The sequence below is a fragment of the Triturus cristatus genome, chromosome 5_1 (assembly GCF_964204655.1).
Source record: "Triturus cristatus chromosome 5_1, aTriCri1.1, whole genome shotgun sequence".
NCBI classification, from domain to species: domain Eukaryota; kingdom Metazoa; phylum Chordata; class Amphibia; order Caudata; family Salamandridae; genus Triturus; species Triturus cristatus.
Window position 1 is genome coordinate 120,157,472 of NC_140587.1, and position 22,341 is coordinate 120,179,812.

Below are 22,341 nucleotides of genomic sequence, written 5' to 3' on the forward strand. Positions count from 1 at the left end.
GGCTGTCCGTCTTGGTGTAGAGCTGGACATCCCTCATGTCCGTAAACAGGCATTGGATGAGTTGGGATTCTGGAATGTAGTGACCTCGCAGTGTCAGCTGAGTCCTGCTTTACCTAAACTAAGAATTGGCTCTGCCTAAACAAGGAAGTGGTTCTGCATATATAATAAACAGCACCCATGTGGCCATGTCTCAACCCTTGCCAGACCTCAGTTGTTTAATCAAGCTGGATAGCGCTGTTGCCTTAAGATCAATACAAATGATGACATTTTGTGCAGTGAACTGTATCCCTTGCTCTATATGTTCAAGGTTTTGAGATAATGTCCCCACAAAGTAGAAATGTAAGTAATGACGATTCAGAGAATGCATCTTTGTCATGCCCACACATGTATGTCAAAAGTAATCATGTGACAGAAAATGGCTGTGTTCCATACTAGGCCTATCCTGAACACATGACACCCACTCCTTGGACGGAAGTCAGTGAAAGCTATCCCCAGACAAATGCTAAAACATTAGGGTTAATAAGTAAGGAAGAACCCTAATTAAAGTTAAAAAAGCATCATGTTTCTTTAATAGCAAAGAGCTTAGTGAAAGCCACATATGAATTGTTGAAAATAAAAGCTGCATTAAAACAAATTTTAAAAGAAAATTTGCATTAAAAGAAATCTGACCAGCTGACGACCGCGCTGAGCAGAACGGTTGAGAACGCCGAGAGGCACGGCCGCGAGAGAGAGAGAGACTGCCGCGGAAGATCGCCGGAAAGCTGCCGGGGACAGCGACACCACCTGTAGAGGAGAGGAGGAGGAGAGGAGCTTTGTGACCAGTGTTTGGCGGTGGGCGAGGAGCCGCCAACATCGCCTTATCCTCCCCAGGGAAAGTGCCGCGCCTGGACCAGAGTAGGGGCTGGAGCTAGAGCTTGAGCTCGCTCGCCTTCCACTTCCCTGCAGAGGAGCCTGAGTGCCTGGCCCCGGGTTGCGACGGAGACTGGAGCCCGGAGACCAGAGACCAGAGACCGGCGACTGAAGATGGGAGGCAGGTGAGGCAGGGGAGACCGGTAATCGGAGCTAGAGCTAGAGCCAGAGTGGAACTTGCCACTGCTGGTTCGCTCACTCATTCACAATCTGCTGCATCCCTGCTCATCCCTGCTTGCTTGTTTGCCCCCTCCCGCTCTGCACGCATCAGTTTCACCAGCTGCCTGCCTTAGCCGCACGCGACCGCTGGGCCGAGTGCCGATTCGCGGTTCTGTGCGGCGCCGTGCAGCTCCCACGGCTTTGGTACCACCTGGCATCCCCTGCGCAACCTGCACAACAACCTCATAGGCGCTGGGGAGGCGGAGGCGGCGGAGAGCAGCGATATATAGCACAACATAGTACAACACAGGCTACCCCGTCAACAAGGAGGTGCGGTGGGAAGGAGCTTCATGTTTACCCATCCACCCATCCACGCATAGTCTTCTGCAGCAGGTAAAAAACGGCAGGCCAAGGGTCAAAACGCAATAAGCATCAAAACCTTGTGTAATCAGCTGCTGAAGTGGGGACTGGTCTGGAAGATACAGGTCTCAGCGTGCAGAAAAGGAAGATAACCATCCGGCAGTAAAAACTGACAGCAATTGAGAGACTGACAGCGAATAGCCAGTAAACAATCAGGCAACAGAGAGCCGTCAGGGAGCAGGCAGCAGACAGCGGGGAGAATAGAAAGAAAAGAGAAAGCGGTCACCCCTAACGGCCCAGTGCGTGAAGGGCGTGGTCAGCCAATCAGTCAATCAGTAATGAATCCTGATCTCATTGTCATCCCTCCATTCTAGTGCGTCTGGCCCTGCAACCCCTACGCTGCCTATACGGACTCCTCGAAGGCCCAAGACGGGGTACCTTGGCTTTTTGCTACAAAACCAGACAAAGCAAAGAATGCGATCAGGGAAGCAGAGGGGCATAGTCCCACAAAGGAAAAAGAAACAGAAAGAAAAACTAGAGATACCCACTGCTGACACAGTTCGGATACTTGACCTGTCGCCAAGTGCACCTGGAAGTATTACAGCCAGCACCTTCCATCTGCACTCGCAGGAAGCTGTCTTCGCTCATTACAAATTATCTAGCATTCAACCAAAAATAACGTCAAAATTTGCCTTCCTAAAAGACGTAGGGTCAGCCGTCTTCTCGAGTAACACAAAAATCAAGGGACTAGCTATCCCTCTGAGCCCCACAGTGACCATTTGCAAGGGCAGCTCAGGCGGCAACTTTGAGATAGGCAAGCCACAAATCAGCAAAGCCATAGACATAAGTAAGTTTGATGCACTGGAACCATCACAGGGGGGGGCGACCCTAATATAACTACGCTGAGCAGTCTAGGGGTTCCACCTCCAGTCTTGGCTGCTGTTGGGAGTACTCATATTACGACCGTATTACCACACCTAGAGATAATGAGTGACTCTGCAGTCAATTCTGCAGCCTTCCCCCACGTCAGCCCAGACTTTACGCCCAAGCACATTGACATACCAACAAAGACAGGCATAAAGGGCAGCCCAAGCGATACAACGGAAGGGGGAGCGGCCACTTCCGCTATTACACCATCTTCTTCACAAGAGTACCCACCACATTGGGGGGACGGTGGAAGAGATCTTGCCCAGCACTTACATCATGGGCAGAGCTGGTCTAGGCCTTTGCGATACGATGAGGACGCTTGTGCCATGGAGAGGGATCTCTCCTTTTTTGAATCAAAAGAATGGGAAAACATGCTCTCATCATATGGCAAAGATGCTCCCGACTAACCCAGGCCCTCACCGGCCCCAAATGAGAGGACGAAGGAGGACCTCAAACAGGAGACGGCATGGGCCACAGCTCTGGACATTTTTCAAAGGTCAGCTGATGCCATGACTTATCAAGCCAACAAAATGGACATACAAATCAGCCTTTTGAACACACTGGCGGTGTATGTCGCTAATATAGACGATAAAATCGCCAATCTAAATAACTTGATTAGACGGGCCCAAGCAGACGCCGACCTCCCGTCACAAAGATGCGACTGCTCACCAATAATTGAGAAACTAAGCACGCTTCCAGAGATGATAGCAAACTTGATGGTGGATCTAAAAGAAATTACAATTGCAAAGCCTCTCCTTCCAAGCATAAAAGAGGGAGCCACAAGCTCCGCCAACAAAGATATGGTGGCGGCAAACTTAAGGGTTAGGGGGGCCGGAAGCAGGACCACGTTCTCATCCCCGGAAACATCGGCCATTGGCAATACTACGAACAACTTACAAAAATCCTCTGCTGCGGGCAATGCAGAGCTCATCTCATCATCCCAATTAGATCAGGATATGGAAGAACCCAATGGCAAGGGGAAAAAACAAAGAAAAAGGAAAGGTCGCAACAAGATTCGCCGGTCTAAGCAAGATCTGAGTCTCTACCCATTATTCAATATCCATAGACGAGCAGCCTCAACCGGGCACAAAGATCAAATAAGACCAAATGAGGCAACCAAGGAAACAGAGATCGGAACAACTTCATCTGGCAAGGCCAAACAAAATCAGACTGGCTCCCCATCCCTTGAGAAGGAAAAGGATGTTGCCCGGGGTTGACCCTGATCATATGAGAAAAGGGGGGAAAACAGAGCCAACTATTAACATTCAATTGGATCATTTGGACCCCAAGTCTTTGCCATGGGCAGAGGGCCATAGGAACACCAGGCCTATAGAGCTGCCTGGTAGCATCAAAATACCAAATCAGGCCCAGGCAAGCAGATTGCATAAAGATTATCAGAGCAACTTTACTTCACTTGCGCAGGGCAAGGGAGGCGAAGCGCCAATTAGCAGTGGTGCAAATAAAGAGTCAAAAGAGCCCTAGAATACTGAACACGTCCACTTCCACACTGATGCACAAAGTAACGAAGGAGGCAACCCTTGGACCCTTGGCAGGAATTATCCCAATGGACTGTATGCCAGGGCCGGAGACACTATCCGAGCCTCCTGAGGTCCTCTCTCATGAAGCTACAACTTCCACGCTCTTTTATCCGGAGTATAAGTCCAAAGGAAGTTGCGACATATTAAACCGTGGAAACATCATGATACTGATAGAAGCTATAGGCCTGTCAAATGCTGTAACATCACAAGACATCACCTCGATAGAATTTATTGCACCAGGCCAGGGTCAAATAAATGAAACCACGAAGGTCTCCTGGCGATCGATTGAGGCAATTAACAAAATCTTAGGGCACACAGAAACCTTTAAGCAGTGGGGTATTACTATACTCCCCGGCAGGAACCACGGACATTTGACATCATATTGCTTCAAGAGACATGGCTCACATGTGTAGAATCGTTACAGCGCGAGGGCATGCCGGTTGTGTGAAACTCTCCAATCCCTGCAGGGTCATTCTAAAAGGAGCGAACCATCTACTCTTATGAATAGGCCTCAAATATCGTGGTTCGATAAAAAGGAAATAAAGGAAAGATTACAAGGAGAAGCCAAAAGACACTGATGTGGCAAATGATTAGATGGCAACACGGAACATGGCACCCTAATCTGCATCCTTAGAGCTATGCTGCAGAGCACTCTGTCTGTGATAAGACATTGGTATCAAATTTTTATATCACAGAGCAGTATGATAGAAAACTTATCCCCCTCATCCTGCCCGTTACAAAACTCTAAAGTAACAGGTCTTGAAGAAGATGGCACACAAAGAGGACTAAGCCATCGAAACGTGCGTCGACCAGTTTGAATGACACACCCTAGCGTTCAGCACAGCATCAGAGGGTTGAGTTCTTCACCCCTGTTGGTCTCCTCTGTGCATGCTTTTTTGGCTCTGGGGTGGGTAGTATGTATGTTATGGATGATAGTGATATGAATGTGAAGTGTGAAGAGGTGTGAATAGGTATGGGGGTTTTCTGTCTTTGGATATTCTAAATTAATGACAATATCCGTATGTTGGTTCTAATAGATACACCCAAAAAATGTTTTTTCATATTTTGTATAAATTCTGTTTTTCAAATATTTTATATATGTGCAAAGATTGTGATATTTTTGTATGGCTTGGATTGTTTTGTATAAAAAAAAAATGTTCATAAAAAACAGAGATGAATTTCACTCATATGCAAAAATGATGAAAAAAGAAATAAAATACAATAAAAAGACACAATAGTAATGCGTATATAAGGGTGTTTTGTGTTTTCCATAAGTGATCCCACATAAGCTTGATATAAAGCAATATAGGTCTAGAGGGATATTGTGTACTTAATTCTTCACGGAGCCGCAGCACCTGGAAGGGTTTAAAACTCACCACACTCCAGCTTTGAAAACTAAATTCTCCAGACGAGGCAGCGGAGGCCTAGCCATTTACATATCATCAAACAACACAATTTCCTCATGGGACCTCGTAAGCTCTTCCCATTCTCTCCAGTCTGTGGGAATTCCTTTCAGCACCTACAAAGGCCAGTCCAGGACCATAATTGTATTGAATGTGTACATCCGCCCAAACTCCGCGTCCAGGCAAACCCTCTCAGATGAGGTGATAGCGACGGTGCTGGGAATGAGATCTGGATCCTCGGACGCAGATATTATACTACCTGGAGACTTTAACATGTGGCTAATGTCTGACCTACAAAAAAACGAGGTAATCAAATCACAGGAACGCGACTAGGCCATACCACCGTAGGAACCATCCCGGATGGACCAAGGAGGACCCGAAGCGCCGCACCTTACAAGGAAATTTAGAACATCTTGGCCTTAGAGCCCTTAACGGGCGCTTTTTTCCTGACAAGCCACCTGGCCTCTCATTTATATCAAAAACTGGTGCATCCTTAATTGACTATACTTTCGTCAGCCTTCCCCTCTTGGATCAAATCTCCAGCTTCGGGTTTGGCAACAGACTAGAAAGCGACCACAGCCCTCAAGAAATACTGCTTAGCACTAGGCTGGTACAACATGCCAAGATAGGGGCACAATCTTTCGAAAGCTTTACGATCAATTTAAAACGAATTAAGTGCTCGGTCAAAAACCTAAAGCAGGTAGCAATGGAGGCAAAATACATGATTGAGAACACCAGCACAATAACCGAAGACCAAATTGTAAATTGGACAAACTTCGTGAGGAAGCTGTCTGCCAAACACGCAAAACCAATAATGCATGTAAAAGCGACAGGGACCCAACAATCGACCTCTTGGGATCCTGTGATACGATCAGCGAAAAGAAGCATGAACCGGTTATGGCGGGAACTAAAAATAAAGCCAATGGACTCACCAACTATAACCAAACTGAGAGAATCTCGAAGACACTTAAAGTCTGTAAAAAGAGAACATCAAAGGGCTCATTGGAACTCCTTTTGGGCCAAATTATACAGCAACATCAGGACAAACAACTCTGCGAGGTTCTGGCGCACGATAAACAGTCTTGGAGGTTGTGTCCAGAAAGCTGCCTCATCAAATATACTGGAGTCCGATTGGTTCTTCTTTCTGTATAGTCACTTTAACGATCAACAAACCCTCACCCTTAATCAGGTTATTGGTATAGAGGGCAGCAATGCAGCAACAGTGGCAAACTTGCCTCCGGAACACTTTCGCAAAGTGCTAATCAGGGAAGAGCATTTTCATAAAGGCCTATCAACCGAAAAGCATACAGACAGTCAAAACTACGTCAACAGCATTGAGCACAGTACAGTCCGGGCGGGCCAAAACGAAAAGTTGTCCAAAAAGGGTTGGAAAGATATCAACAGAATTGAGCACAGTTTAGTCCCGGAGGACAAAATTGAAAAGCTGATCAAAAAGGGTCGGAAAGATGGGGCCCCAGGACCTGGAGGCATTCCTCCAGCCTTGTTTAACGAAGATCCAGCCTTCTGGGCCTCCAAGTTAGCTCCACTCTTCACTTACATCTTAGAAAATAACACCATCCCACCCTCTTGGCAAGGATGAATTCTCGTTCCAATTTTTAAAAGGAGGGAACAAAAAATCCCCAGTAAATTATCGGTTAGTCGCCCTAATCGATAACGAGACGAAGTACTTTGCAGGGATGCTGCTCAATTCTCTTCGGGCATGGGCCGAGGAACGCTCAGTAATCCCTCCAAACCAAACTGGATTTATAAAAGACACTGGCACTACGGTCAATCTCATGGCTCTCTCTTGCTTGATAGATCAGGCAGAGTCTAGCACTAGATCATTCTACATGGGATTCATAGACTAAAAATCGGCGTTTGATAAGGTTAATAGGGCCAAGCTATGACGGAAGCTCTCCTTATTGAACATACCAAATGGACTACTAAGAGCAGTACAGCTACTACATCAGGACACATGGGTCAGGATCAAAATTGGTGACGGTTCTAGACTGTCTCGACCAATTTTAACAACGCAAGGACTCAAACAAGGATGCGTCTTGGCCCACACACTTTTCAGCTTATTTTTATCGGATCTCCCGGAAAATTTAAATACAGTCAATTTGCATGCTCCTAAATTAGGCAGCCTACAGCTGTCAAACCCACTATACGCCGACGATGTGGTCCTCCTAAGCAATACAAAGATAGGTTTACAAAGGCTCATGGATGCAACTACCGCATACTCAATTAAGAACGAGCTTCAGATAAACAATAAGAAAACTAAAATCCTGGCGGTTCGTCCGGGAAGGCCCAAGAAGTTGGCATGGGTCTTAAATTCGGAAAGCATCACAGAAACCAACTGCCAAAAGTACTTAGGAGTCCTCTTCAACAACAACAGAAGATACAAAAGCCAATTGGGAGAGCAAAAAAAGAAAGGAACAGCGCTAGCATTTGCACACAGCTCTATCCACAGGAAATCACTCGGCCCAACATTCGCTCCAACACTTCAGGTGGCACAGGCAAAAATCATTCCAACTTTAACATACGGAAGTGAGGTGTTAAAAGGTCTGGACAGTGGCCAACTTGATAAAATTATTGCAAAAATCTTTAGAACAGTCTTCCAGCTGCCATCAAATACGTCCCCGGCACAAATCAGGCTGGAATTGGGAATTTGCAAACAATCACTGGGCAGAAAGATGACTTTCCTAGTGAGCTGCCATAAACTGAGGATATCAAAGGAAGGCAGCCTAGCGCAACATCTTCGGGTAAACCTGAAAACAAAATAACGGCTAGCGGCATGGCTACTTGTCAAGCGGGTTAAACATCTTAGGTCTGAGCAAAGAATGGGATCTACACGTTAGCCAAAATGAGCTCAAAAGGCTAGCAAAAATAAACGCAAAAGGCTCTCCTCTATGGAAGATAAGGCAAGTCTTGCAAAAAAAAACCACGGCTGGATGACCCTTAGATCATATGAACAGTTGATATCTCAGAGTTATCTAACTTTAGCATTCAGTGCACGCACTAAACTCTGTTTCTTAAAACTAAGATTAGGGGTGATACCCTTGTCCTGCCACCTTCCCAAATGGAAAAGAGATCAAACTCAGGAACCATGTCGGTTCTGCGGCTATCATAGGGAAGATATAATTCATGTTTTATGCCTGTGCCAAGCCTCATGAAGGAAAGAAGGTCCCTCCTACGGAGGGGCTGGAACAATAAGGAAGTTAGATCATGTAGATCTGCAGTATTGGCATGTTTTGATCCACGGAACAGAAACTTAAACTGTGCACTGGTAAAGTTTATGGACCGTGCAGCAAAAACATTGGTGGAGGAGATAAGTCGTCCACCACCTCAGGTAGTGACTCAGACTTCAGGATCTCTACAACAGCTGGACAAGCTTCCATGCGGGCATTTAGATGCATGAAAATCTGCTGGAAACCTCAAAACAAAACTGCTACAAAAAAAAGGGGATTGTCGTGTAGGCTGGCTAATTCTGGGACTTAATATACAATCTCACGACCACAAATGCCCCTAAGGGACCATCATCATAGGCATTTGTGGGTAGTGTTACAAGAGAGCTCGGACATGTGGGGGTCCGGGCACCTTTTTTTTTTATAGGAATTGGGGTTCAATTTTATAAAACTCATCAATGTGTTACATTTTATCTTTTGCAATTGCAAAGGTTTTTTTAAAATCATGCAATAAAGTCATTATCTTATCCATCTTATCATTAAAAGAAATCCGAATTTAAAAACAAATTCTTACAATTAAAAGCTGCCAGATTGTTTGTGTTCCAAGAGGAAGACAAAACATTGCTGTTCACAGCCAATTCAGACAATATTCCAATAGGCACCCATCAAATCAGATCCATCGAGCAAATATGTTCCCTTCATCCCCCTCAGCACACTCCGAAGAAGGATTAGCGAGTGTAGGATTCGCAGAAGCTGAGCCAAGATCTGGGTCACTAGGAGCAGAGCATCCAATGAGGGCCCAGAGAATGACAAGAGTGCAAGTGGGCAGTTAACAGGATCACCATTAGGTCAATGTCCAGTGACCAAATTAGTTGTGTTCCTAGGCATATTTGAAAGTGCACACAAGGCAGCAGTGTACAGGCTGGACGCACTGTAATCACAGAGGCCGAACGGACAAGAAGCAATATTCATTTAGTTCCTGAAGCAAGGATGTTCCAAAACACCATATCATGCATTCATTACACAGGGCATCCATTGCGGAGCAGAAAAAATAAAAGCACAGTCCTGACATTCAGGAGCAGGATCAGCAGAAGACCTCCACAAATGTTTCCAAGCAATGAGTGTTTAAATAATGGGATAGCTCCGAAGACTTTGTAGAAGGTGCTAACTAGCCCAAAGACTATGGTTTTTAAAAAGTGTGCCACTCCTGCGGCATTAGGGGGTGGGAAGTTTGGGTCTGGTCACATGACTGCGATTGCCACTGAACAGGCCCCCAAGTCATGTTATCCATTTCATGTTTCTTCCCGAGGTGTTTAGCCTGGGTATCCAGGTAATGGGTGTCAGGTTGAGAGAATCTCCTGTTCAGGCCAGTTAGGTTCTGCTTAGAACATATACACTTAAGTCACCCAGATATCATACACCTGGTATGTCTCCACTCATTAATCACCTATTTATCAACACCTCTGCAAAAGGTCCGCTACTGACACACCCCACTTTCCTCAATTACTCTGAGTGATTTAGAACTTAAGGTCCGCTACTGTAGTATATTTATACTGTACCATGCGTCCCCTGAAACTGCTCTATCAGCACCGTTAAGGTGTCCTTAAGAGCCACAATACATGCAAAAATGATCAGTAACTTATAATTGACTGACTGCTAACTAATCGCATTTCTGCGCCGGGGAAATCTGACACACCTACTATATCCAAACACACAAAAACCCAGAGCAACAAGCTGGAAACAAGAGCATTGTGGTACCGGAAATCCAGGTAGGGGGCACAGTGATAGCATAATGAAACTGTTCACTTCCATGTTCACTTATGTACAGAATACAATACTCCCTGATGACTCACATAAGGTAAAACTTCCCTCTTGCGTCAGGGCATCCTTGCTAAGCAATCGTAATACAATGTTGCTGAAGCCAGGACCTTGCTACGTGGTGCATGAGTGCTTACCTAACACCAACGAAGATGATGCATGTGTTGCAGGCAGAATTGTTTTTGTGCTGAAAGGGAACCCTTTCTACATAAAAACAATCCTCTGAGGCGTTTTCCTCTTTCTATGTGTTCTGCAGAATGAAGCTCATTTACAAAGAGGAAAAAATGAGTAGACATAAAGATATTTCTCCTCGTTTTACTTTTCCATTGAATTTGCTGCCTAACGCCAATGTAGACACCCTTGCACCATGGTGCAAGGGAGCCTGGGCTGTAGGCAGGATTGTTTTTATGCAGGTGAGATACCTTTATGCATACAGAAAAAAATTAGAGTCTTTTCCCTATTTCTAAATTTGCTGCAGAATGCAGTGCACTTACAAAGAGGAAAAAACGAGGAGAAGTATACATATTTCTCCTAATTATGCCTCACCTGGGAAGGAATTTTAACGTATTCCCAGGTGTACCATTCTTGGTAAATCTGGGAATACCCCAAAATCGATGGGTGAATCCACTTATGGAACGCATTCCCAATGCAGAGTAATGCAAGGAAGCGACATGTTCCACCTTACCCTATTCCAGATTTACCAAGCAACTCAGGGCCACGCAATTTGACTTTGTACTGCTCTGTAAATCTGAATTAAGTATTGCTTTGCCCTAGTGACACCATGCCTGATGCAAGGGAAGCACAATATAATGATAAATCTGGCCTTAACTTTACAAAATCTCTCCAAATCTCCTTGAGCAAGAACATTATCTACTCTGATAATGCTAAGTGCAGCACAGCACCGAGCTCTGCAACCTCAGACTGGCTGGGAGATGGCATGGCACCAGTTCTGCATGAAGCTACTCCACCAAGATAACAAATTCATAAACAGAATCATCAAGACACAACCAGCGGAGAATCTGCAAGCTCTCCGCCTATCATGCTTCATCTGGATGCCAGGTGGGTTTCTGTGGCTACTGTCAGACTCCGTGGGTAAGTAGGTTGACCCAACAATTTTGAGATCATCTAGCATGCTCTAATGGTGAAGAGATTTCAACAATTACTAAACATGGACAATGCATCCCTGGCAGCATCAGGTAAGGTTCTCTTAGGAAACAAAAGGGACAAAAATGAAATGAAATCAATTTGTGAGGTTTGGCTGTATTATATTATATGGCTGTGAAACCTTATCATGCAATACACTTGCCAAAACTGTCTTGGGTCCAGTTAGGCTAGATTGAAAACCTCAATCTCAACCCTGGATTTCCATGGCTCTTAGCAGTAAGGCTTAGCAAAGGAACAACATGTAAAGCATTTAACAGCAAGAAAGAGAGAAAATAAGAATTATAAAACTAGAGCGTATTATTGTGAATTTGTAGAGCCCTTGATGAGCAAAATCCACCAGAGGGCTCTGGTGATACAGATTTTAGAACATTAAAATACTTTCAATTGTAACTGTAAAAATTACTGGCCTAAGTTAGCTTGATTACTCCGATGACCAACTCCGAAACAACAAAGAACTAGGGGACCAGAGAGGATACATTGAACGAATGCCTATGCCACCAGAGTGTTTTTGAGGCAAGTTTCAGACGCTACAAGATGAAAGTAATTGACCTCAATGTAGTGGTTCTCATGCTGAGGGATACAGGCTTAAAGACGCTCAAGGATGCACCTGATGCCTTGTGGTCCATGGGTGTGAAGTCTGGTTGAGCCCTCAGTCCACAGGTTAGTGGGGGTGATACTGTCTATTGATCTTAGGGTCCCACTAAGTCCTCTGTGCAGGGTTCCAAGGTGTCAGCTTGGGGTGATGAATTCAGTCACAACCAACACTCACGAGTCCAGTAGACATTAGAGCACCTTTAGGCTATTTCTGAATTTTCATTTGTGGTGCCTGACATTTGGTACCAAGAACACCTCTGTGGTGGCTACCAGAGATGCAACTTGGGCTCTTTCAGCTCTTAGGTCCCTTGAGCTGGTTCCAGGGGATCAGCCAACTTATCCGTGGAGTCACTGCTTCCATTAAAAGTGGGATACTGACTTCCCACGGTCAGGAGCAGCAGGCACAATTCCAATCTCACAAGCCCAAAAGTGCAGCATGCTCAGTCACCTCAACTGTGCAGTCTTTCTTTGTGTGGGTTGAGGGCAGGAGGGCAGTCCTTCTTCGGTCCTTTTTTCAAGTCAGGTTTGTACTACCGAGCAGGTTGGCAGGGTGTCTTATTCTCTCTGAAAAGTGCATCGAAGGGAGCACATGGTGACTAGCTAATAAGCTACTGGGTCCCCTGCTACCTAGTGATGAAGTTCCTGTTATGTGTGGCATCTAGCTATCCCAGAGTGCTGCATTCTTGCCCCTTTCAAGATGGCATGACTCTTCCTTGGTCATGAGGAGCTTGGTAGCTGTGGCTACTAGAGGGCTACACACCAATGGTAAAGCCGGTGTGGGGTTGAGCTTTTCATACTCAATCCTATTTCTATTCCATCTGCAAGAAACAAAAGGCATCCTGTCCAAGAGTGTCGCCATACCAACACTTAAATGGTGGCATCACCTTTGAAGCTTGGCCTTTTAGGCTAACACCCTGGGCAGCATCCTGTGGGAGGGGGTATCACACCTTCCATCATGGCAAAAACATTTGTTCCTGGTCTGAGAGTCGCTCACACATCTCTCCAGGTGGGCAGATCTCAGTCTGTGTGCTAAAGTCTTTGTGAAGTCACTGGATTAGCCGAACAGAGAAATGGCGACTGTGTAAATTTCCTAGTCTTTGAAAGTGATATAAGTGTTGACATAACCTTTAAGTTGCATTTAATGTTAAGATGAATTTGATACCTTGCAAGACCCAGTTAGGTAGTCCCATTCAGGAGTTAACTGGGTTGGGGTGCCACCCAGAAAACCCTGTACCAGCCAATGGGGCTATTAACTTTATCCGCAACAAAATGACGATTTAGAATTGTTGCTGTTAAGACATATAATAAATATATGAATAACTTAACAAAATACATCTCCCTGCCATAGGACACTATAGGCCTTCCTTAGGGTAGACTTACTTATAGTGTTAATTGATGTGGTGGCTATGACATTGATGTTCATGGAAAGGTTGAACTAGCAGTGTACCCACTGCCCTTCCAATCTGCAGTGGCATGCTGTGAGCAATTGTGTCCTTTGTCACAAGAAGGGTGGCACAAAATGCTGCAGCCCTATCTGGACACTGCCTTACATGCTATAAGTACCGTATACTAGAGACTTATAAGTAAGTCAGTCCATGCTAATTGGGTCTAGCCAATTCAATATACCTTTTGTTAGGTATTAGAACACTAGCACTGAGGTCTGGTTAGCAGGCCTCAGTGCCCTCTCAGAGTTGAGTCAAAAAACCAGCAGCATCCGTCCAAAAAGTGGGGTTGAACATGCAAAATAAGGCATTTCCTTACAATTAGTCAATTCTGATGAGTGCCCCGTGACGGACCGTTCCACACAGAATCCAGAAATATTAAACTAACCAGGAGAAAGTGTGCAGTCAGACTACAGACAAAAAAGAGAATTCAGTAATAAAATGTAACAAATCAAAGAATTCAATTTGTGTGCTAAGTTCTCTTGAGCTCAAACAAAAGGGCTCCAAGTAAGTTCATGGAAAAACATCGACATTCGGCAAATGAAGGATTCATCTTGTACTAGATTTGACAAATATTACCACACAGGTCCAGAAATGTGTTCTGCAGTAGTATCTCAAAAGAGAATTAAACCGTTGGATCTCTGATAAGTCTCAGTATTACTCAAATATTCTGCAGTGCACATCAAAAATGGAACAAGCCTGTTGAATTGTTTTTGTGCAGGAAGGTGCTCTTTCCTCCACAAAACAACCCTGCCTCCTGCACAGGCTGCCAAAATGGCACCAGGGCAGGGGGAACGAACAGGATACATTGCAGCTCAGCAAGGTGACGTGCTGTGCTGCCCTGCACCACTGTTCTCAGACATGGGCCCTCTAATTACACTGACTAAAAAGACCGTCTAGAACAACTTTACTACGTCTATATCTACAACAAAAGAGTCCTTGGAGTCACTGCTGCCATCTACAACAAAAGGGCAGAGTACCTTTATTGAAAATCATTTCTTTAAACATTAAACATTAACTAAAGGCCACAAGTTATTTTGCACAGGTTAACATAGAAATAACAACACATTTCAACTGAAAACAAAATGAAACGTCAAAGGAACAAAAAATAACTGGAAGAATTTTATCACAATATATACACGGTTAACGTAAACTCAGCAGTTTAAATGATTAACATCAACACACAGCTATCAGGCTACAATACTGGAAAGCTGTGGTGGTGACACCGGGGAGTATATTCCATGACATGGGGTGGAATACGGGGAAGAAAGCAGAGGATTAACATGAAGCAGCTGCTGTGCTGTGAAGGCTCTGTGTCTCCAGAATAAATTCAATGCTTAACTTGGAAATTGCATGTGTGGTAATTAATGCAGCAATGTGGCGACCACTTGACTCCTGTTAATGGATGCAATACGAATTCTTTGGTGCTAATTTATATGGCCAAACTGAGGGGATGGAAGAGTTCTGGGAAGGAAACCACCATTTGTAATTCCAATATCTATGTTGGCTTATGCAGCACACATCTCCAAGAAATGCGGCAAGAGTTTGTCAAAGACAGAGTTGATGAATGGTGCAAGCTCAGAGACCATTGTAAAGCTGCATCGAGCTGATGTTCAGACAGCATTGGCTCTGCGAGGTTACACGTCAGAGGACAGAACGTCAGTGACTTGCACAGTGCTTAATTTGTAAACAAAAAATGCAGAGCACTGTCAAGAGTTCACTTCCACTTGCATTGCCCATTGCCTCTGTCAGCATTGCCAATTACAGTTTCAAGACAACTACTAAACTTCATACTCCTACAAGTGTGACAATTCAGACTATTCTAGATCCCCATTGCTATAAGAATGGCTTGGGCACAGGTATTATTCATTTTTAATTTACATTTAATTAATAAACAACTGTTGTTGTGTTTGACTCTAAATTAGATACACAGTGCCACCATGTGGCAGCCTTCCATAAATGCCAGTGTTAACAATTAAGTGCTAGTGGCGGATGTATGACATTACAACGCGGGTTTTTACCACGCGTGTAGTTACATCGCATGCGTTACAACGCATGCGATGTTACAACGCTATGCCATTCCAACGCAAATCTTTACATCGACTTGCGCTAGATGGCGTGCTAACATTAAAAAAGTGTAATTTACTATTCCAACTCCAGTCCACTTAACAGTAGGGAAGGTGTTGGGATAGTAAACTACACTATTTGTAATGTTAGCACGCCATCTAGCGCAAGTCGATGTACAGACTTGCGTTGTAATGGCATAGCGTTGTAACATCGCATGCGTTGTAACGCATGCGATGTAACTGCACTGCGTGGTAAAAACCGCGTTGTAATGGCTGTTCCCCGCCAGTGGCAAGTACCAAAACCACTGGCTCAAATTAAGCAATGGACTCACATAAGGTCATGCTGCATTACCTTATATGATTGCCTTTTTGAATTTTTATGAGGTGTGCGCAGTCTAATGCTTATCAGGTGAGCCAAAAACAACACATTTATTTATGTTTTTAAACAACTCGAAGGGTGAATTTATTTTGTGCATTCTACGCAGTCTATATTTAAAACTTATGGAGAGTGTGGATAATTTTGGTATCCACCACTTCTTCAATGAATTTCATGCAGTCTGCAATCGACAAGAGATGAGTTTCCTGTGCAAATTATTGGTTAGGCAACAAACTTTTTTTTATACTTGTTGATTTATTGGGAACAAAGAAACAGTTGGATTTTTTGCATTACTTATAACCATAACACATACATTTCCAGAATATTGTGTGTGACATTCAATGCTGTGTAGCATTAACGGCGAAGAGTGGGCAGTGAAATAGTTCCATACACTTGTGAAGTGCTGAAACTGGACAATTCCATTGAATGTACAAACATGAGCAACCAACATTTTATTGTCAGTCTACCTCAAGCCTTCTGGCTGGTTGGAGTGAAACAGGTCCCGATATTGGGGTATGGAAAGAATATTTTTGGAATTATTTAAGTTCCCTCTATATACCAGGCAATATGTCTCCCAAGCAGAAGAAGAGGATGTTATTACAATCTCTGGGTCCACAGGGATTGAAGATGGTAGCTTCTGTGGATAGTGTTTATGTTTTAAATTCTGCCATATTAGATCATTATCTTGCACTCAAAGTCTGTATAGGCCTTACCAGATACATTTTTTTCCAAAGGAAATAGGATAACCACAAGTCTATTGATGTACAGGTTACTGAGGTATACACTTTGGCAACTTAGTATAAATTCAGCACTTTGCAAGACTATTTAATTAGGGACTTTGGGGCATATTATCAACGGCCAGCGATAATTATCGCTGGCCGTGCTTAGCGATAATAATATTATCACAGGCTATCTCAGGAATTTATCACCCTGGTAACGCGTTTCTCCAGGGCGATAAAAATTCCAGAGATAGCGAGGTTATCGCCCTTTTGCAGGGAACATCGCTGGTTTTCCAGCGATGTTCCCTGCAAAACGGCGATAACCTTGCTGACACGACCCACAGGGTTGTATCAGCATAATCCACCCCCTATGTTAGGGATGGCTAAGTCAGGATTTTAGCAAACATTAGATTTTGGCGAAAACAGCCCTTTTCGCCAAAATCTAACGTCTGCTAAAATCATGTGGGCTGCCTTGTAAATATCGCAATGTAAACATCAGCGATATTTGCAAGGTAGTCCATCCGGGGTACGCACAGTAACGCCCACTTTGCATCTCATTGGAGATGCAAAGGGAGGCGTTGGGAAAAAGGGTGCTAACATGCGATTATGCATGTTAGCACCCTCTTGTAAATAGGGCGCTGGTTTTATCTCCGCTTTTTGGGCTTTGTAAGACAAAAAAGCGGAGATAAAGCCCTTGTAAATATGCCCCCAAGAGGTCTTTCGTAAACGCAATCCTGTTATGCAGGAACTCTTATGGGTAAATGGCGATCCTGTGTTAGATGATATATTGACCATCATACATAGGGAGCAAATATCTGTAAGGCATGCTAAAGCCTTGAAACATGATTTCACTGTTGGTGAGGCCATCAGTAAAATTAAATGCACAATAGAGAGTAGATCCAACACAAGGTATATTAGAGGAAAAATGGGATACAAGGAACAGCACAGGTGTTATTGTTGTGATGTCAAGAAACAAAAGTTTGGTGAAAAAAATACTTTTGCAGGGTTTGAGAATGCAACCTTACAAATAGTTCTCGAAATATTTAGCTAGACAATAGGGAAATTGTGTGGGTTTGAACACAGAATTGTTTTAAGGGGAGCTGTGTGTCGGAAAGTTCACAAAGTCAAGGAACATTCCAATATTGAACGAATTGGAAAAGCAAGTATCCTTGAATGTAATTGAGCCTATTGTAGCATCTGAAGGATTTCCCCCTTTTTTGTGGCATAAAGCTATCATAACAATAATATTATTATTGACAGGTTACCCTGTCTAAAATTAATGAAATTATGACCTTGGTCAGGGATGCAAAGTGATTTCTGTGATGGGTTTATTATCTGCTTAACCCCAGATTTCATTTGAAATGGATGGCTTGGCATCGACTGTTGCATTGTTTCAGCTGTTGATGTTCAAGTGGTTTGTGAAGGAAAGAGGCATCGTGTTCTTTCAGGACAACTTATTGGTATTTGGCAAAAGAAAACCTAAGAATGATGTAATATTGGAAAACGTGTTAAACATCCTGGAGGTGAAATGTTTAACAGGTGAGTTCTCCCAATGCAAATTTGCAGAAAATAGCGTTATATATCTAAGCCATATGACTGATAGAGAAAGAATCAAACCAGGGTGTCCCCACACCAACATAGCAGGAGTATGTATGGGGATTATTGGGTTTAGCTGAATTCTGTAATAAACATAGTCCCAATTTTGCAGTACATGTTTTATATTAGACCCTACTCAAAGGCAGAAACACATTTGACATGTGTATGATCTAGTGTGTGACAACATTTTAAAACCATCAGGATTTTATTTTATGTGTTTCTGCTCTAAAAGGATATTCACCGAATGATGACAATATTATTACAACTTATCCCGGCAATAAGGGACTGACAATGACCATGATGCAGAATGATAAGTGCGGTAAAAAATGGTGATTGCGTGTCCGTCAGGGTTTTTGTCTCCAACTGGGGAGATGTTCTCGAGCATTGAACGAGAGACCATGGCTAGTGTTTGGGACACAGATCATTTTAAGGTATTTGTGTGGTGCAAAACATTCCCAGTACTGCTAGTAAAAACCTTGTGGTTCATTTATGAGCCCCTGCACCACTTTTGCGCCACCGGTGCATCACTTTTTGTGACGCACAAGTGGCGTAAAACATGCGCCATGTCGCACCATATCTAGGTAGATGCGTCACTTCGGAAACAACTTGCCTACATTATACCTGCGCCAGGTATAATGTATGCAGAATGGGCGTACCCCTGCAAGAAAGGGTCGTAGGAGTGGCACAGCGAAATCTATGAGATTTCGCTGCGCCACTACTAGGACGCCAATGCATCAAAACCTTACGCCTGCCTCATGGCAGGCGTAAGGGTCACGCAGGCCCTTTCACATGGGGCTTGCCCCATGTGAAAGGAACATTGCTGGAGTTGCGTCAGGCTTCCGACACAACTCCAGCAATGCGCCACTTTTTGCGCCGACAGATACGTCAGTTATACTGATGTATCTGTCCTTCCTTGCGACATGATGCGTCATATTATAAATATGACGCATCATTGGTGTCGCAAGAAGGGCTCACTGAGAAGTGACGCATTGCTGCTTTCACACAGCGATGCGTCACTTCTCATAAATGAGGCCCCTTGACTGCAGAAAGGACTGTCAGTGCTTCTGCTAAAGTTTCGAGATTGTCTATGCCTTTCCAGGGTTATGGTTCCATCATTGTGTATTTTCCCAGTAGGGAAAATGTTATATCTGATTTTCTTCCTAGGATGTGAGATGTGGTGGTGAAGTATGAAATGAATATCAGGTGGTGTTTGTGCATGTTGTTGTGGTACCAGCTATCAGCAAAGTGGTGTAGCAAATACAAGAAGGATGATATCTTACAATGGGCCATTGTTTAGGTGGGTATAGGTTGACCATGGAGGAGCTGGTTAAACCTTCTTGTGAGGTTAGGTCAAATTAACATTGGAAAATCCCATGTTAGATAGAGCTATTCCTCTGGGAACATGAAGGATATTTTGACAACATCAGAACAAAACTTGCTGTATTAAATCTGTTTTGTTGGCCTGTTATAGACCTGCCGATTGAACGACTGGTGAGAGAGTGTACTTGTTGCTTAATGGCTGACACATCATTAGGAACAATGAGATTGTCCATCAGTGAAAGAATCAATCCAATGTACTCTTGAAATTCTATGGCAAAAGATATTATGGGTCCTGTAAGAGCACCACAAAAATACATTGTTGTGCTCATTAAAACGGTCTAATTTAAATATGTATTTGAGTAATTAAGGGACATAGAAGACAGAATTGATTGAGAAACACAGGTTGATAAAATGGTGTCTGCTAATAATAACCAAATATGAGACCACTGATTTGACTAACCCTGGGCGCAGTACTATACTTCGCTCACGGAGCATGCGTAGTTTGCACTACTACCCTCCACGCAAAATGCACGTAGCACAGTGCAAAAACTATGCTACAACACATAGCGTAGCAACAATATCAACAATACCCACAAATGCTTTGATAAAGCAAGTTTACATGCTAAAAAAGCATTGAAACCCTTTCATGAAGCTTTTGCACTTGACTCGTGAGGGACATCTACTAATGACTAGTTGAACTGCAGCTCTTTGTAGAATTATTTTGATATTGGATACTATAATATTCACTGCCCACTTCTAATCTCGTCCCATAATGCTTTGCAGAGCCTTTGGTTGGGATTGTATTTTTGCCAATAACTGTGCTTGGGTTGGTCCTAAGAGGATGGGACCACCACCGAATCATTCAAGAAGATTTTTGTTTTCAAGGCATCTGCTTGGTTCTCTCCCTAGGTTAGGGAGGATTCCAAAATCATCACCTCTCTCACTGCTTGCTAATTTATCATTTTCACTTTTGTGAAATGACTATATGTATTTTATCATATAAAGACAGAGATACTTATTTTATCATAACTTGCACTGTGCAAGATGCTGTTTGAAATTATTGCTCAGAGCAGACAAGCACACAGTGCTAACAGCTACGCAGTTTGCATACCTGAACGCATAGTTCAAAGTGTACTACGCGCAGCTACGTGTAGTGCTACTTGGCAAACTACACCCAGGGTTAGATTTTACTCTTTTTATCATTATGAGGGACGGAACCCAAGAACTAATTACAATCTGGTGTAGTTCTTAAAACAAAATAAAGGAATCTTGTGGAAAACTGAAACAAGATTGAGAAAATAACACAAAGGATGTCAATAACCATGTTGGGCAGAAAGTTCATGGGAAAGAACAAGATAAATTTCCCAAGGTGAAAAAGAAACTTTTTTGATCCCATGGAGGTGGTGACCGTTTTGCGGAATGCAGTGCTGTTAAGTGATGGTAAAATCTGGCATTGTCATCATCTTGTTAGAGGATCTAATGAGAGATGGAAAATAGTTTATTGTGAAGACAACATTAGGGAACAGAACAGGGACACAACCAATGCGATGAATTATGCGTCAGTAAAAGAAGCAGGAACCCAGCTAAGGGGCCGATTCCGATCCGGGTCGGAAAGCACTCTGACCGAGCCGGATCCGGAGTGTTTTCCGACCGAGCCGGGGTCCTGCAGTCCGACCGAGCGAGTACGATGCGGCCGTACGCTGACGGACTCGGTTTGGTCGGAGTCCCATAGAAGTCAATGAGAGCCGGTCGTACGACGTGTACATGGGCTCCCATTGACTGAATGGGTACGTCGCGGACAAGTGCGCCCCCTACAGTGGGTACACGTCGGTGCCATCCGCACCTTACATGCCTGTGTTGGGGAGACCCATGGGTCTCCCCCTGTGTCCGAGTCGTAGGGCTGCGGGTGACAGGGGGTCCGACACGGACCCCCAAAGGCAACCAGCTGGACGATTTGCGAGCTGGACAATCCGGCTCGCACAGGCTGTCTGACGCGTGCATCGTACTGGCTCGGTCGTGAATGGCATCCATTGCACACCATGGTTAGCCTACGACCGAGACGTATGGAGCGGTCCGGACCCGGAAACGACTCGGTCGGTGAATTTCATGTAGCTCGCATCGTACTTGCTCGCTCGTATAGCTGTACGAGTCAGCCAGAATACACGCATACGGCTCGTAGTTGTTCCGGCCGGATCACGTTCGGTGCCCTTCCGATCCGGATTGGAATCGGCCCCTAAGTAGTTAAAGCACTAGGTGTGCGGTGACAAGGAGAACTTATAACAAACAGTACAATGTGATATAGTAGACCTGTACATATCTTATATTTTCTTTTTGATTTTATATCCTTTGCCTGTGACGCTTTTCAAATTCATTTCCTAGGGTATATTGTGACTGTGCTGCAGTATTTTACTCTTTGTGGTTAATTGAAAGAAATAAGACTTCTTATAAATTAATTAAATAATCTTTATTCGGATATAAAGTATCCATAAAATCACAAAGCAATATATCACAGGGTTAAATACTTAAAACATTACATTTAAAGAAATCAACTGAATTAAAACATACAAAAGGAATTTTTGCGATATAATCATCTTAAATTTATAAATGTAACCGAAACCGAGAATATATCAGGTTATATAGCAGCATCACATGATAAGGTGCAGAGTCCAAATAGATTACAGGGGTAGCAGCAGAAGGAAATAGGCTATTAGGTACATAAATAAAAGACCACACAGTTTAGACATTAGCCAAAGACCAAAGTGCAT